Source organism: Salmo trutta, chromosome 34 (genome assembly GCF_901001165.1).
Source record: "Salmo trutta chromosome 34, fSalTru1.1, whole genome shotgun sequence".
NCBI lineage: Eukaryota > Metazoa > Chordata > Actinopteri > Salmoniformes > Salmonidae > Salmo > Salmo trutta.
In genome coordinates this window covers 32,830,337-32,848,709 of record NC_042990.1, presented here as the reverse complement: position 1 = coordinate 32,848,709, position 18,373 = coordinate 32,830,337, and the positions used below count along the sequence as shown (strand labels likewise).

The window sequence follows — 18,373 nt, the reverse complement described above, 5'->3', positions numbered from 1 at the left end:
CAAACCCTACCACCCCTCCTCTGATTGGAGTAAACTAACAGACAACAATACTTCTACTGCTACTTACAGCTATTTTCGCTCACATGTACGGTACCTGTAGTTAAATATTTACACAAAGATGTATTTCCTCTTTGTGCAAGTGCTGGATTTTCACCCACAGTGGCCAATCCACCATTCATTCTGATCTGAACTCCAACAGTCTGATGTACACAGATAAACCCATCTTTCCCAGTATAATACCATTTTGCTATTTCCTTCTGCAATACATTTTACTATGATGTCTTATGAGGATCCTGAACCTCCTTATTTGTAACATTTCAACCGATATTGCCCTAAAAATAAATAATTTATCCAAGAGTATAATGATATTTCCCATTGACTGGTTGGTTTTTCAGATCACCTTACAATACAGTTTGCAGGTTCATCTGAACCCTGATATTATGGCATAACAACAGTTCCTGGACCAGACTCTAAAAGCGAGCCACCGATGGACAGTACCAGAAAAGATGTTCTACTGATTCTGTTTCCTCGTGGCAGAGTCTGCACAAGGCTGACTTTTCAATGCCCCATATATAGAGCATTCTTTTTGTTGCAAGTATTTTATATAATAGCATAAATTGAAACAAATGGATTGATGTGTCAGTTGTTTTATATGTCAGTTTATAGACCTGATGCCAAAGTATTGAGACATTAAAGACCTGTTCCATACTGACTTAAATTATATATGGCATGGCTGACAAACCTTTTGACTTTAAGTAAAATTGAGAAATGTTTTGATTTATACTAATCACTTTAAGCCTTTTACGATTTTGTATGGGTGGCAGACAAATAAATTAAATAATTAGTCTAAGTAATTATCTCTTTCTTCCAATTTTGTGGCAGAGCCGTGATGAGTTCGTTATAATTTTGTATTGAGCATACACCTCCATACACTGTTAGTTGCTTGTGTGACATCATTTTACCATTGTTGTTTAAAATGTCCTTCATAAATATTTTACCCTTCTTGTAAATTTTTTCCAATATGTATTTTTTTCCTCTATCAGTACATATTATTTGCAGTAATATTAGATCTGCCTTTTCTGGAAGATGACATTTAAATTGTAGCCAACTCTGTATGACTTCATTTAAAAAGGAGGATACTTTAAACAGTGATCCATTGTCAATCCACCGTAAATGTATGGTTTTAATCTTCAAAAAGGCAAAGAGCCCATTCTTAAACATAGGATGGGCCTCTCTTAGTACAATACTGGAAAACCAGTTTGGATTTTGATACAATTTTGGTACAAAGGAGGCTTTTAGAGAGAGGTTTAATGCCTTAATATTTAACAGTTTTAACCCTCCAAACTCATGTTCGTTACCACTCAAAGTATTTAAAAAGATTTCACATAGAATTAGACTTTGAACCCAGGTCTGAATGTGATACAAGGGATGACAGCCATCTGGCCAAAGTGACTGAATCCTGGAGAGAAGACAGAAGGCTGAGCTCACCATGGAACGTTCCACTATGGTAACAGCTTGTAATCTACATCCAGACTTTTCAACTTCCACATCCTTTCCTCCGAGCATTAAGTTATCTTCCAATAATATCTTCTTCCGCCTGAAGTGTTGCACTGACTTATTCACTTATTTCGACAAATCTAAAGCATTGTCTTGGTGGAGGCATGGGATAGTCTAGGGGGAGTTTCTACCATGTTTTATCTACCAGTCATTTCTTTTCAAATCAGCGAATGGAAGTGAAACAGTGCACACTTTGGGAGGTAGGAGAGATAATTAAAAAATAAAAAGTTTGTGAACTCTTTGGAATTACCTGGATTTATGCATACATTGGCCATCAAATTTCATCTGATCATCATCTAAGTCACAACAATAGACAAACACAGTGTGCTTAAACTAATAACACACAAATTGTATTTTTCTTCTCTATATTGAAAGCATCATTTAAACATTCACAGTGTAAGTTGGAAAAAGTATGTGAACCCCCTAGGCTAATGAGTTCTCCAAAAGCTAATTGGAGTCAGGAGTCAGCTAACCTGGAGTCCAATCAATGAGACAAGATTGGAGATGTTGGTTAGAGCTGCCTTGCCCTATAAAAAACACTCACAAAATTTGAGTTTGCTATTCACAAGAAGCATTGCCTCGAACAAAAGGGATCTCAGAAGACCTAAGATTAAGAATTGCTGGCTTGCATAAAGCTGGAAAAGGTTACAAAAGTATCTCTAAAAGCTTTGATGTTCATCAGTACACTGTAAAACAAATTGTCTATAAATGGAGAAAGTTCAGCACTGTTGCTACTCTCCCTAGGAGTGGCCGTCCTGCAAAGATGGCACAGAATGCTCAATGAGGTTAAGAAGAATCCTAGAGTGCCAGCTAACATGCTAACATCTCTGTTGACAAGTCTACGATACATAAAACACTAAACAAGAATGGTGTTCATGGGAGGACACCACAGAAGAAGCCACTGCTGTCCAAAAAATACATTGTTGCATGTCTGAAGTTTGCAAAAGTGCACCTTGATGTTCCACAGCGCTACTGGTAAAATATTATGTGGACAGATGAAACTACAGTTGAGTTGTTTGGAAGGAACACACAACACTATGCGTGGAGAAAAAAAGGCACAGCACACCAACATCAAAACCTCATCCCAACTGTAAAGTATGGTGGAGGGAGCATCATGGTTTGGGGCTGCTTTGCTGCCTCAGTGCCTGGACAGCTTGCTATCATTGATGGAAAAATGAATTCCCATGTTTATCAAGACATTTTGCAGTAGAATGTTAGGCTATCTGTCCACCAATTGAAGCTCAACAGAAGTTGGGTGATGTAACAGGACAACAACTCAAAACACAGAAGTAAATCAACAACAGAATGGCTTCAACAGAAGAAAATACGCCTTCTGGAGTGGCCCAGTCAGAGTCCTGACCTCAACCTGATTGAGATGCTGTGGCATGACCTCCAGAGAGTGGTTCACACCAGACATCCCAAGAATATTACTGAACTGAAACAGTTTTGTAAAGAGGAATGGTCCAAAATTCCTCCTGACCGTTGTGCAGGTCAGATCCCCAACTACAGACAACGTTTGGTTGAGGTTATTGCTGCCAAAGGAGGGTCAACCAGTTATTAAATCCAAGGGTTCACATACATTTCCCACCCTGCACTGTGAATGTTTACACGGTGTGTTCAATAAAGACATGAAAATGTATAATTGTTTGTGTGTTATTAGTTTAAGCAGACTGTGTCTACTGTTGTGACCTGAAGATCAGATCAAAGGGTTCACATCCTTCCAATAAACATGCAGCCAACCCAGCGGTGGTTCAATAGTGATGCCAGCCACCCATCCTCAGCCGTTGATGGTAAGGAGCAAGATGCACCCAGCGGTGGTTCAATAGTGATGCCAGCCACCCATCCTCAGCCGTTGATGGTAAGGAGCAAGATGCACCCAGCGGTGGTTCAATAGTGATGCCAGCCACCCATCCTCAGCAGTTGATGGTAAGGAGCAAGATGCACCCAGCGGTGGTTCAATAGTGATGCCAGCCACCCATCCTCAGCCGTTGATGGTAAGGAGCAAGATGCACCCAACGGTGGTTCAATAGTGATGCCAGCCACCCATCCTCAGCCGTTGATGGTAAGGAGCAAGATGCACCCAGCGGTGGTTCAATAGTGATGCCAGCCACCCATCCTCAGCCGTTGATGGTAAGGAGCAAGATGCACCCAACGGTGGTTCAATAGTGATGCCAGCCACCCATCCTCAGCCGTTGATGGTAAGGAGCAAGATGCACCCAGCGGTGGTTCAATAGTGATGCCAGCCACCCATCCTCAGCCGTTGATGGTAAGGAGCAAGATGCACCCAGCGGTGGTTCAATAGTGATGCCAGCCACCCATCCTCAGCCGTTGATGGTAAGGAGCAAGATGCATTTGCATCGAATATGTAATTTATAAATGAAACATGTTTATTTGTGACCAATACAACTATTTTAAATGGGTGTAGACATTATATAAACCAATATTTTACTAAATGATCATAAACAGAAATGTAGTTTTATAAATCAGGCCACCTAATGAGAGCCTAGTTAAGACATTGCTTCATCATCATCACCGTAACAGCCTGCCGTATACACACACCAGCACCACACAGCCCTAAAGGACGTCCTCCCTAGTGTCCTGTTAGGCCTTGTTATGCACGGAGGGTACCATTAACTCCGCTGGGGACAACACGGAGGATACCATTAACTCCGCTGGGGACAACACGGAGGGTACCATTAACTCCGCTGGGGACAACAAACGTTACTTGGACACCAATGCTCTGAAAATAAATCTGAAAAAGTTGAGCTACTTGATGATGTGTTTGCTTTGGACACATTTGAAAATTCACCTTTTTGAAAGCTTTTCCTTTATGATAACCAAAATCTTTGAGTGCCCTCCCCTTTTTGAAATTCACCTAACACTTGAACTTAGTGTCAAAGGTCGTGTTTGGATTTGATCTCTCAAATGGTTTATTTGTTATCATCATCAACTCTTTCCTGCCTGGTGGAGGGGCGAGTCAACTACAGTTTCAGGGAATGGAGGTCTGACCGAAACCGTTCTTGGTTGGACGGCAACAAGTCCCGAGGGACACGTTTCCAGGGAAACCATAGAGCGAGACCTCATGATGAAACTCAGAGAAATCATGGGACATAAGAGTGTTGTCCAACCTGGTCAAGAGTCCCTGTAGGGCTAACAGTAACACAGGCTACATTAAAACCAGGGTAGAAGATCGACTCTAGGGTCGCAAACGTTTTTCCCTACCCCAGGGCTCACCTCCAATACAAAATGGTTTTACATTTTAGCAGATGCTCTTATCTAGAGCAACTAGGGTTAAGTGCCTTGCTCATTGGCACATCAACAGATTTTTCACCTAGTCTGCTCTGAGATTTGGAACAGTAACCCTTTGATTACTGGCCCAACGCTCTTAACCACTAGGCTACCTGCCGCCCTAGGGAGTTAACAACACAAAAAGGTGCAAAGTTTTGCCTCAAGTCCTCCATAGGGCTGGGAATTGCCAGGGACCTCACGATAAGATATTATCATGATACTTATCTGAGTTTTGGCGCAGGTACAGCCGACTAGCGCTAGCTAACGCTGCCTAGCAAAATAAATAAATATAATAAACAACAATAAATCATTTACAGATCGATACTTGGAGTCAAAGTATCGATATAATAATGTCCAAAATAATATTGCAATATGTAACTGTATGGACTTTCCACCCCCATCACTAGTCCTCCAGTCCAATGTCTTCCTTCTCCACTCAGCTCTGCGTGTGGCTAATCACCTCTTATCAACACCGTATCACGTGACCTCAAACGTTCCCGGGGTCAAGTGCTTTCGGATGCTAATCAGATCTGGCCGACGGTTCAAAGCCGGTGAAGGAAAAATGTTTATTTACTTCTCTTTCTGTGGAGACCGATAGGGATCGAGTCCACAAGGAAGAAAGAGGGGGGACTTTCTAAACAGATTCAACATCTTATTTTGCTATGCCACGTCTTTCCTAAAGAGAAGGGTATTGACCCAATGCCAGCGCCACTGGCACCACTTCTGACATTGTGGGCACAGAGGGGCACAACGGACTCCCCTTCAGGGTCCACTGTGGCATAAGCTGGTCCCAGATGTTTGGCGTGACAATGACTATAGGAGGAGTTGGCAAGACAGCACAAGCAGATGATGGCCCCAGGCTACCGTGGAAGGCTCTGGTCAGAAAGCAAAGCAGTGAGGCCAAACTGGTTCATAACAGTAGCATTAGTTTTTCTTGGATAAAATAATAATGAATTAGAGGCAGGACAACAAAAATACTGGTGTGAAAGGGAGTCCTGCCTGTATCACTTCACCTTGATCTTTACAGCAGCAGCATGGCTCACTTTTAGATAAAAGACAACAGCTGCACAGAAAAGAAGACGCTTTTGTTTTAATTCAGTAGCTACCTCCTTGAAATGAACACCCTTGAATGATTCATATAATGATTCATATTCATATCTAGATCATGTAAGCAGCATTTCCAGGGAGAAGTATGAGACTGTTGTATAATTTCAATTTAAAAAGTCAGATATTATGGCCGGTAAATCGGAAATTATTCATTTGATTTGATACAATTTCATCTTTGATGACCAACAGTGAAGCAACCACCACACAATCTTCAACTCAACAAACCCCCCATTCTCTTGGTCTGGGGATGCTGATAATATTATAAACTCTGGAGCATGAAAATCTCTGCCCCAAAGTTCCCATGGGTCTTCGCTTTCTCTTGGAAATCCCACTTCCCATCTATTTGAAATGTTGTGGTTAATTTTGCTCACTGCTTACGTCAAACGTCATCCCATATGTGTGCAACCATTCATGCTGAATTGACACAGAAAGTTTATTTGGATGCAAACGCAACTGGGGCCATGTAAATAGTTGTTATGATTCTCATTTTCCACAGGTGGCACATTGTGTGACCATAAAAGTATGTGAGCGACCGCATGGCACATAAAAAAAATGTGGTTGCAAAAGATTGTGGTCTGTCCTACACACAAGCCTTTTATTTAAATTGAAGGCTCTGCCCTACACGATAGAATGCCCTTCACTATAGAAAAACACAAACTAACAAACAACTCTAGGGCTGTTTTATTTTTAAATCCAAAATCCATTAAACCCAGGACTGCTGTAAAAACAGTGGATTCATTTGATAGGCTCTTCTTCTGAATATCAAACGATCTTCATCTTTGGCTTCTATATGCAGCCTCCTGGTTTTGTGTGGACTGGGAGTCCCTATTTTTCCTCAAGGAGCTGAATGTAGAGCAGCAACTCCACAACCAGGCTAAAATACAGGGCTGTGTTCATTAGGGCATAAGGGAAAATGAAAACCAGTGTTTTGGAAAGGTGTCTCACTATTCTATACTGTGTCTCACTATTCTATACTGTTTTGTGCCAACTGAATATGACCCTAGGCCTAAACTACAACTGCAGCAGCAGGCACCTGGTCAAGCAAGACCTCGAACACAACCACCAGCAGACGGCTGGAGGAATCTCCAACAACATCCCCCACACATCAAGTGGAGAAAACCAGCGCTCCTTCCTCTGGCATTGGGACAGAGGGTCATGTGGAAGTATTTATTTAGGGACCCTTTCAGAGGAGAGCGATGTGGGGCTGCGGGGTGGATAGGGTGGCGGTGCAGGGGGCGAGAAGCAGCTGAATTCTCATTGGCTCTACAGATAAGACCAAAGCACTTGGTATAGTTCCTTGTGAGACTCATGAGGTCCCTCTCGTGGTGGAAGTGTAGAATATGTTATAGTAGTCAAGATGTTCTCACTGGAATGTCAAAATATGCATTCAGCTATATTTGTAGAGATCACATTTCCATATCCAAATATAATTTTCTTACTCTCTCCAGTCTCCAAGTGTTAACTATCTAAGAGCACATGGACCAGTGGCGACCCGTCATTCAGGGCAGGTGTGGCAGAGCCTGTTAGAGACCCACATTTTTTGCTTAAAAAAAAAAATAATAATAATAATAAAATTGGGGGGGGGGGCTACAATGTTATTTTGGCATTAATACGTGTCACATATCAGTTCTTAAACAATGTAAAAATATATATTTATAATTGAGTTAATAAAGCCGCATACACAAACATGGTCTCTTTTTTGTTTTCTTGAGTAAGGCAGCTCCAAAATGCAGGTGTTTCAGCCTAGCTCAGTGCTTTATGTGGTGGGGCGGGCCAGCAAAAAATAGGAGCATTGAGCCGTGATTGGCTCAGTATTCTGTCACTCATGGGGACCTTGCACAATCACCTAGCTTCAGTCCTTTAGTAATGGTAGACACCCAAAATTTCAGCCCTTTGGGTCCTACCATAGAGTTATATTACAAGTGCCCTTCCAAGAAGGTTCAAGGTCATTGGCCACAGAAATGACATCAAATCACGTTATATGTACAGTAGCTTTGATTGGACTGATCATGTCAACATCATACTTTCACAATCTTAGCTAGCAGTCATCATCGTGAATCAAGTCTGCTGGCAAATTATTTTTAATCCTTGTCATATGAAGAGAAATAATGAACAGAAAATATAGATAAAACGTATCGGTGCTCATCGGCCATTGGACATAAACATTACACAAGTTAGAAATCGCAACTTCAATAATGACATGTTTGGAAGGAATCGGTGACAGTGGCTAACCGCAAGCATTGCAATTTGGAAGTCAGACTGTGAAAATAAGTTTTGAAAAAAAGTTTTGAATGGTCGTCCAACTCGGAATTGTAAATCTTTTTTTCTTTGATGACAAAATTTGCCAGTGAAGGACCGCCGCGCACAACAAGGTGAGTCCAAAAATGTATTATATGGTGCTGCATAAATGATGTAATATGTCAGGGAGATATGGTCAGCCACATCAGCTATGTTTTTTAAAAAGGCTGAATGAATTGTTTCGCTGCCAGACAAGGCTCCACTGATAGCCAGGTGTAGCTGTGGTAAGGATTCACTCCATAGTGCGGGAAAGAAAGCTCTGCTGTTGGGACAGCTTTATGTAGGCCCTTATAGTGCAATTAATGTATTGTTTAGTGTTGTGTAGTGTAGTGGCTTTGCTGGCATACATCTAAAAAAAAAAAATGGGGGGGGGGGGGGGGGTGGAGTTTGCCCCACCAAGATTTACATGCTAATATGGCCACTGACAAGGACACAGCCAGGTTCTTGATTCATCCGAATGTGTATTGAGAAATCACACTCCTCCTTTTCCATAAGCTGATGCACTGATGCATTTTGGATCATTACAGTAGAAACCTTTAGAAGCGTTGTCACCTCAGAGACGTGTACTTATTTGTATTGTTTTTAAATCTTTTTAATACATTTTTATCTTATTAACACTTTGTTCTAGCTAGCTATTTGTGTAGGTAGCTATCAAGTAAACACAATGATGTTGGTCACAATTTAATATCACATTATTGCTTTAGACTGTAACAGAATTAACAATCATTCCATACACCAGGGTTTCACAAACTCAGTTCTGGGGCACCCCCTCTGGGTGCACGTTTTGGTTTTTGGCCTAGCACTACACAGCTGATTCAAATAATCAAAGCGTGTGGCTCAGTTGGTAGAGCATGACACTTACAACGCCTGGGTTGTGGTTTCAACTCCCACGGGAGACCAATATAAACAAATATGAAAATGAGTGTCTTCTAAAATTACTAATATGTCAATGACGAGTTGGTCATTTGAATCACCTGTGTAGTGCTATGGCAAAAACCAAAATGTGCACCAAGGGGGAACCCTGCCACACACTACTACATTCAGAAGAGCCTCTTCATCCAGTGGCATTGCTATGACAATTGTCATCTGTAGCCCTATAAGTTAGCTGTCAAGCGTCAAAGACAGGTTTGAAAACACGATGGAGGATGGGAGCAACGATAACTTCCTGTTGATGCTTCTTCTGTGGTGTTTAACCAGTGCCACCACCTACTGTAGGTAGCACTCAACACTTGGTTACGTATGAAATGGCTAGCTAGTTATCAGTGTGCGCTAGTAGCAATTCAATTGGGGATGTCACTCGCTCTGAAACCTTGAAGTAGTTGTTTCCCTTGCTCTGCAAGGGCCGCCGCTTTTGTGGAGCGATAGTTCGAGCCCAGGTTGGGGTGAGGAGAGGGACGGAACAACTCTGTTACAGTGGCATTTAGAAAGGAAGCTTTAGTATTGCCTCAAGTATACTGTACAGTAGCCTATATTATGAGCGGACCAACTGGCAAGTGTCTTCACTGATATTTTCAACCTCTCCCTGACCGAGTCTGTGATACCTACATGTTTCAAGCAGACCACCATAGTCCCTGTGCCCAAGGAAGCAAAGGTAACCTGCCTAAATGATTACCGCCCTGTAGCCCTCACGTCAGTAGCCATGAAGTGTTTTGAAAGGCTGGTCATGGCTCACATCAACACCATCATCCCAGAAACCCTAGACCCACTCCAATTTGCATACCGCCCCAACAGATGATGCAATCTCAATCACACTCCACACTGCCCTTTCCCACCTGGACAAAAGGAACACCTATGTGAGAATGCTGTTCATTGACTACAGCCCAGCGTTCAACACCATAGTGCCCACGAAGCTCATCACTAAGCTAAGGACCCTGGGATTAAAACACCTCCCTCTGCAACTGGATCCTGTACTGAGCTGATCGTGGACTACAGGAAAAGGCGGGCCGAACAGTCCCCCATTAACATCGACAGGGCTGTAGTGGAGCAGTTCGAGAGTTTCACGTTCCTTGGTGTCCACATCACCAACAAACTATAAAATGGTCCAAACACACCAAGACAATCGTGAAGAGGGCACGACAACACCTTTTCCCCATCAGGAGGCTGAAAAGATTTGGCATGGGTCCCCAGATCCTCAAAAGGTTCTACAGCTGCACCATTGAGAGCATCCTAACAGGCCCAGTACGCACTACGGGCCAAGCTTTCTGCCATCCAGGACCTATAGAATAGGCTGCGTCAGAGGAAAGGTCCAAAAATTGTCAGAGACTCCAGTCCATAGACTGTTTTCTCTGCTACTGCACGGAAAGCGGTACCAGAGTGCCAAGTCTAGGACCAAAAGGCTCCTTAACAGCTTCTACCCCCAAGCCATAAGACTGCTGAACAATTAATCAAATGGCCACTGGACAATTTATATTGACCCCCCTCCATTTGTTTTATACACTGCTGATACTCTGTTATTATCTTTGCATAGTCACTTCACCCCTACCTACATGTACAAATTACCTCGACTAACCTGTACCCCCGCACATTGACTCGGTACTGAGTCAATATAGCCTCGTTATTTCTATTTTATTGTGTTACTTTTTATTATTTTTTACTTTAGTTAATTTGGTAAATATTTTCTTAACCCTTCTTGAACTGCACTGTTGGTTCAGGGCTTGTAAGTAAGTATTTCACAGTAAGGTCTACACTTGTTGTATTCGGCGCACGTGACAAATAAAGTTTGATTTGTTTCTACCAATGGCAAAATTGCAGGCTATATCGGGGCATAATCAACACATCATTATTCTACTTAAACAGTCCAAAAAATTGGGGCATCACTTTTTTGTATCATCCTCAATGATTGTAAATGCATAATGTCTACATGTGGTTGTATTGTGTTTTTAGACTGGCAAATAAATCAAATTAAAAATCACAACAAATGTAAGGTATTTATAGAAACAACAAAAATAGCTTGCATCCTCTGGCTGGCTGTGGTTAGCCGAATTTGAGATTAGAGAAATTCCTTGCTATTTTCTTTAAAATAAACTCATGGCTAGATGGCTTGTCTAGGGCTTATAGCTTGTTCTCTGAGTGGAGGCTAAACGCCAAATATGCAAATCACGTCTTGAATAGCAAGTCCATTTGCCCGCTGGCGGTAGAAAGTTATAGCTTTGGGCATAGGGAAAGTGGCAAATAGCAAGCGAGAGGAAATGTTTTGCTATCTGGGTTGCTGATTGGCTGAATACCTGGGGCGCTAGGTGGTTGGAGTTGTCAACAAAGTAGTAAGACAGAAATATGAGGCCAAGTTATCGAACTACTGTTAGTTTCTTTGAGAAGATATACAGTGCTTTCAGAAAGTATTCACACCCCTTGACTTTTTCCACATTTTGAAAGTGTTAGAGCCTGAATTTAAAATGTATTAATTAAATTCAGATTTTATGGTAGTGGCCTACACACAATTCCCCATAATGTCAAAGTGGAATTATGTTTTTAGAATTTTTTACAAATTCATTACAAATGAATAGCTGAAATGTCTTGAGTCAATAAGTATTCAACCCCTTTGATATGGCAAGTCTAAATAAAGTTGGACTCACTCTGTGTGTAATAATAGTGTTTGACATGATTTTAAAATGACTACCCCATCTCTGCACCCCACACATACAATTATCTGTAAGGTCCCGCAGACAAGAATTGAATTTCAAAACACATATTCAACCACAAAGACCAGGGAGGTTTTCTAATGCCTCACAAAGAAGGCCACCTATTGGTAGATGGGTAATAAAGGCAGACATTGAATATCCCTTTGAGCATGGTGAAGTTATTAATTACACACTTTGGATGGTGTATCAATACACCAAGTCACTACTAAGATACAGGCGTCCTTCCTAACTCAATTGACGGAGAGGAAGGAAACCGCTCAGGAATTTCACTTCGAGGCCAATGGTGACCTTAAAACAGTTACATAGTTTAATTGCTGTGATAGGAGAAAACTGAGGATGGATCAAAAACATTGTAGTTACTCCACAATACTAACCTAAATGACAGAGTGAAAAGAAGAAAGCCTGTACAGACTAGTAAATATTCCAAAACATGCATCCTGTTTGCAATAAGGCACTAAAGTAAAACTGCAAAAAACGTGGCAAAGAAATGAATGTTATGTCCTGAACACAAAGTGTTATATTTGGGTCAAATCCAACACAACACATCACTGAGTACAACTCTTTATATTTTCAAGCATGGTGGTGGCTGCATCATGTTATGGGTATGCTTGTCATCGGCAAGGATAAAAAGAAATGGAATGGAGCTAAGCATAGGCAAAATCCTAGAGGAAAACCTGGTTCAGTCTGATTTCCAACAGACACTGGGAGACAAATTCACCTTTCAGCAGACAATAACCTAAAACACAAGGCCAAATATACACTGAAGTTGTTTACCAAGACAACATTGAATGTTCCTGAGTGGCCTAGTAACTGTTTTGACTTAAATTGGCTTGGAAATCTATGGCAAGACTTGAAAATGGCTGTCTAGCATCATTCAACAACCAACTTGACAGAGCTGAAGAATTTTTAAAAGAGTAATGTGCAAATATTGTACAATCCAGGTGTGCAAAGCTCATAAAGACTTACTCAGGAAGGCTCACATATGTAATCGCTACCAAATGTGATTCTAACATGTATTGACTCAGGGGTGTGAATACTTATTTAAATGAGATATTTCTGTATTTCATTTTCAATAAATTAGCAAAAATTTCTAATATCATGTTTTCACTTTGTCATTATGGGATATTGTATGTAGATGGGGGATTTGGGGGGGGGTTCAGGCTGTAAATGGGAAATAATTCAAAGGGTATGAATACTTTCTGAAGGCACTGTATAAAGTTATCTGTGCATTTGAACAGCATAAATACACATATTTCACTTTTGCATGTCAAAAAAACGAATGACCACTACTGCACATGTTGCCACTGTTTTGAACAGATTATATTATACTAATTAGAACGAGTGCACCAGTGAGAACCAAGAAGCACAAAGACGCAATAATTGAAAACACATTATCTAACTGGGGACAGCTAGCTAACATAATGTCACAAAGCTTTATCTAACTGGGGATAGCTAGCTAACATAATGTCACAAAGCTTTATCTAACTGGGGATAGCTAGCTAACATAATGTCACAAAGCTTTATCTAACTGGGGACAGCTAGCTAACATAATGTCACAAAGCTTTATCTAACTGGGGATAGCTAGCTAACATAATGTCACAAAGCTTTATCTAACTGGGGATAGCTAGCTAACATAATGTCACAAAGCTTTATCTAACTGGGGACAGCTAGCTAACATAATGTCACGAAGCTTTATCTAACTGGGGACAGCTAGCTAACATAATGTCACAAAGCTTTATCTAATTGGGGATAGCTAGCTAACATAATGTCACAAAGCTTTATCTAACTGGGGATAGCTAGCTAACAATGTCACAAAGCTTTATCTAATTGGGGATAGCTAGCTAACATAATGTCACAAAGCTTTATCTAACTGGGGATAGCTAGCTAACATAATGTCACAAAGCTTTATCTAACTGGGGATAGCTAGCTAACATAATGTCACAAAGCTTTATCTAACTGGGGATAGCTAGCTAACATAATGTCACAAAGCTTTATCTAACTGGGGATAGCTAGCTAACAATGTCACAAAGCTTTATCTAACTGGGGATAGCTAGCTAACATAATGTCACAAAGCTTTATCTAATTGGGGATAGCTAGCTAAAATTACTTTCTTCTCCAACACTTTGTTTATGCATTATTTAAACCAAATTGAACATGTTTCATTATTTATTTGAGGCTAAATTGATTTTATTGATGTATTATATTAAGTTAAAATAAGAGTTAATTCAGTATTGTTGTAATTGTCATTATTACAAATACAGTTTATTTTTATTTATTTTTTTAAATCGGCCGATTAATCGGTAGCAACTTTTTTGGTCCTCCAATAATCGGTATCGGTGTTGAAAAATCATAATCGGTCGACCTCTACTCCAGACCTGACTGCCCTTGACCAGCACAAAAACATCCTGTGGCATACTGCATTAGCATCGAATAGCCCCCGCGATATGCAACTTTTCAGGGAAGTTTGGAACCAATATACACAGGCAGTTTGAAAAGGCTAGCATTTGCTTTCCTAACAGAAATTTGCATCCTGTAGCACAAACTCCAAAAAGTTCTGGGACACTGTAAAGTCCATGGAGAATAAGAGCACCTCCTCCCAGCTGCCCACTGCACTGAGGCTAGGAAACACTGTCACCACTGATAAATCCGCGATAATTGAGAATTTCAATAAGCATTTTTCTACGGCTGGCCATGCTTTCCACCTGGCTACCCCTACCCCGGTCAACAGCCCTGCGCCCCCCACAGCAACTTGCCCAAGCCTCCCCCATTTCTCCTTCACCCAAATAGCTGATGTTCTGAAAGAACTGCAAAATCTGGACCCCTACAAATTAGCTGGGCTAGACAATCTGGACCCTCTCTTTCTAAAATCATCTGCTGAAATTGTTGCAACCCCTATTTCTAGCCTGTTCAACCTCTCTTTCATATTGTCTGAGATCCACAAAGACTGGAAAGCTGCCGCGGTCATCCCCCTCTTCAAAGGTGGAGACACTCCAGACCCAAACTGCTACAGACCTATATCTATCCTACCCTGGCTTTCTAAGGTCTTCGAAAGCCAAGTTAACAAACAGATCACCGACCATTTCAAATCCCACCATAGCTTCTCCGCAATGCAATCTGGTTTCCGAGCTGGTCATCGGTGTACCTCAGCCACGCTCAAGGTCCTAAACGATATCATAACCGCCATCGATAAGAGACAATACTGTGCAGCTGTATTCATCGACCTGGCCGAGGCTTTCGACTCTGTCAATCACCACATTCTTATCAACAGCCTTGGCTTCTCAAATGACTGCCTCGCCTGGTTCACCAACTACTTCTCTGATAGAGTTCAACGTGTCAAACCGGAGGGCCTGTTGTCCAGACCTCTGGCAGTCTCTATGGGGGTGCCACAGGGTTCAATCCTCGGGCCGACTCTTTTCTCTGTTTACATCAATGATGTCACTCTTGCTGCTGGTGATTCTCTGATCCACCTCTACGCAGACGACAACATTCTATATACCTCTGGCCCTTCTTTGGACACTGTGTTAACTAACCTCCAGACGAGCTTCAATGCCATACAACTCTCCTTCCGTGGCCTCCAACTGCCCTTAAATGCAAGTAAAACTAAATGCATGCTTTTCAACCGATCCCTGCCCACACCTGCCCACCCGTCCAGCATCACTACTCTGGACTGTTCTGACTTAGAATATGGGGACAACTACAAATACCTAGGTGTCTGGATAGACTGTAAACTCTCCTTCCAGACTCACATTAAGCATCTCCAATCCAAAATTAAATCTAGAATCGGCTTCCTATTTCGCAACAAAGCATCCCTCACACATGCTGCCAAACATACCCTCGTAAAACTGACTATCCTACCGATCCTTGACTTCGGCATTGTCACCGAAGCTGGAGACTCATATCTCCCTCACTAGCTTTAAGCACCAGCTGTCAGAGTAGCCCACAGATCACTGCACCTGTACATAGCTCATCTGTAAATAGCCCATCCAACTACCTCATCCCCATACTGTTATTTATTTTGCTTCTTTGCACCCCAGTATCTCTACTTGCACACTCATCTTCAGCACATCTATCACTCCAGTGTTTAATTTCTATATTGTAATGATTTCGCCACTATGGCCTATTTATTGCCATACCTCCCTTATCCTACCTGCACACATTGTATATAGACTTCTTCTATTGTGTTATTGACTATACGTTTGTTTATTCCATGTGCAACTCTGTGTTATTGTTATGTCGCACTGCTTTGCTTTATCTTGGCCAGGTCGCAGTTGTAAATGAGAACTTGTTCTCAACTAGCCTACCTGGTTAAATAAAGGTGAAATAAAATAAATAAAATTCTAGAACAGCTTGTTTTGAACAATATAAATGTGAAACAGGAAAATGTACACAGTTACCACACTTTTCTGAGCATTTAAAGCATTAATCCATGATTTTTTTTTCTTAACTAATATATATATTTTTTTTTTCTTAACTAATATATATATATTTTTTTTCTTAACTAATATATATATATATATATATATTTTTTCTTAACTAATATATATATATTTTTTTTTTCTTAACTAATATATATATATATATTTTTTTTTCTTAACTAATATATATATATATATATATATAAGCAATCATAAGTGTTTGGTGAAAAACAATCACACCTCGCCCGCCCGCCCCCCCCCCCTTAAATGGACGGGCCACCGCTGGTTAGGATCTACTAGTCTTGTTGCTGAATAACCTGCAAGAACTGCCCTCCTTTTGCCTTGACTGACATTGATTGTAACAATGTCCATACATAGCCTAATCAAACACAGACTATACATGGTTATAAAGTAGCTAGACATTCATTCCACTACCCTTCCCAATGTTACATTATCGCACTGCTGCTATAGTTACTTCGACAAACGAGATGGCAGAACTAGACTGCCGGTGTTGTCCGGCATCAGCCGCATTCGAATAGTCGTGATTTAGAGCTCGTGCGAGTAGGCTATACAATCTCAAGTTCAGTAGCCATCTTATTTCTCTTTATCATTTCAGACTTACTTGCCAACAATAACTTACTGGGCTACAGCTGTTGCCAGGCTACCCTGCCTGGCCAAGCAGCAGGAAGACACACCCTGTGCATATCGCATGGCGATGTCTTTAGTGCATGGCTGCTGGAAATTGTCATCATACCGTTATATTTCGAGGTAAATGCACCAGTTTGACCTGCATTAGACTCTTTATTCACAGTAGTGTCTAAACAAGTTATTAGCGTACTGCTGAAGGTTTATGATTAGTAGTCTACTTACCAGTCGTTTTCCTGCCGATCAAATCTGGGCTGAAACTACCGGTATTGGTTAGCAATACCAAGGCGGACGGAGTAGTGTGTTCATGTGCACTGAAGTTCCTCCCACCGGCTACGTGCATCAGGCAGGACTCTGAAAGCGTGATGTCGGGACAAATGGGTAGGGCCGGCCCTATTTTGGGGGGCCATGGTCGAGATGTGGTTATTATTTGATTACTTTTTTTTTTTTTTCATTCCAAGTCATCAACTCATCTCTATAGAGCTCCTGCCTGCTGTCTGACAAATTCACTATTTTCTATAGAGCTGCTGCCTGCTATAGAGCTCCTGCCTGCTGTCTGACAAATTCACTATTTTGTAGTTCTTCAAAGTAAATAAGGCATACTTTTATGACTACTGAATACCACCTATCAATCACTAAGATAATGTATTTTCAGGTAGACATACCTCACAAAGCAACAGCTGCTCTGTACAGTGCCTTCAGAAAGTAATCAGACCAATTGACTTTTTCCACATTTTGTTACGTTACAGCCTTATTCTAAGATGTATTAAATAAATACAAATTCTCAGCAATCTACACACAATGCCCCATAATGACAAAGTGAAAAACATTTTTTTTTAAACGTTAGCAAATATGTTAAAAAACAGAAATACCGTATTTACATAAGTATTCAGACCTTTTCATCTCTGCAGTATTCCATCAATCAGGCCTTTATGGTAGAGTGACCAAACGGAAGCCAGTTAAAGGCACATGACAGCCCGCTTGGAGTTTGCCAAAAGGCAACTAAAGACTCTCAGGTCTGAATACTTATGTAAATGTGATATTTCAGTTTTATTTTGACTAAGTTTGCAAAAATATCCTAACCTGTTTTTTCTTTGTCATTATGGGATATTGTGTGTAGATTGACGAGGGGAAAAACTATTTAATAAAGTTTAGAACAAGGCTGTAATCTAACAAAATGTGAAAAGTCAAGGGATCTGAATATTTTCCGAAGGCACTGTATATACCCTCACCATCCGCATTCTTCTGTCTCTCCTGTAGCAGGTGTAAAAGAAACACAGGTCGGACAAGTGGATGCGCAATGGATTATGATCATTGTAGTTAATTATCACGTTTTATGCACTAAATTTGTCATAAGCGTCGTTGTAGGGAGCGGACCAAACTGCAGCAGGTATAGTGAACATCTTCTTATTTGAAGGAAAAACC

The 18,373-nt window shown here is 41.0% G+C and overlaps 1 protein-coding gene across 1 annotated transcript in view; it reads right to left on the bottom strand.

Annotated features, from left to right (window-relative positions):
• The window catches only part of LOC115174050 (protein tyrosine phosphatase type IVA 3), a 58,684-nt gene extending 41,413 nt beyond the window's left edge, over positions 1-17,271 (bottom strand). The window contains exon 1 of the mRNA XM_029732678.1: positions 17,174-17,271. The gene's annotated coding sequence lies outside the window, so the exon portion shown is untranslated. The remainder of the gene's footprint in view (positions 1-17,173) is intronic.
• Between the last annotated feature and the right edge of the window lie 1,102 nt (positions 17,272-18,373).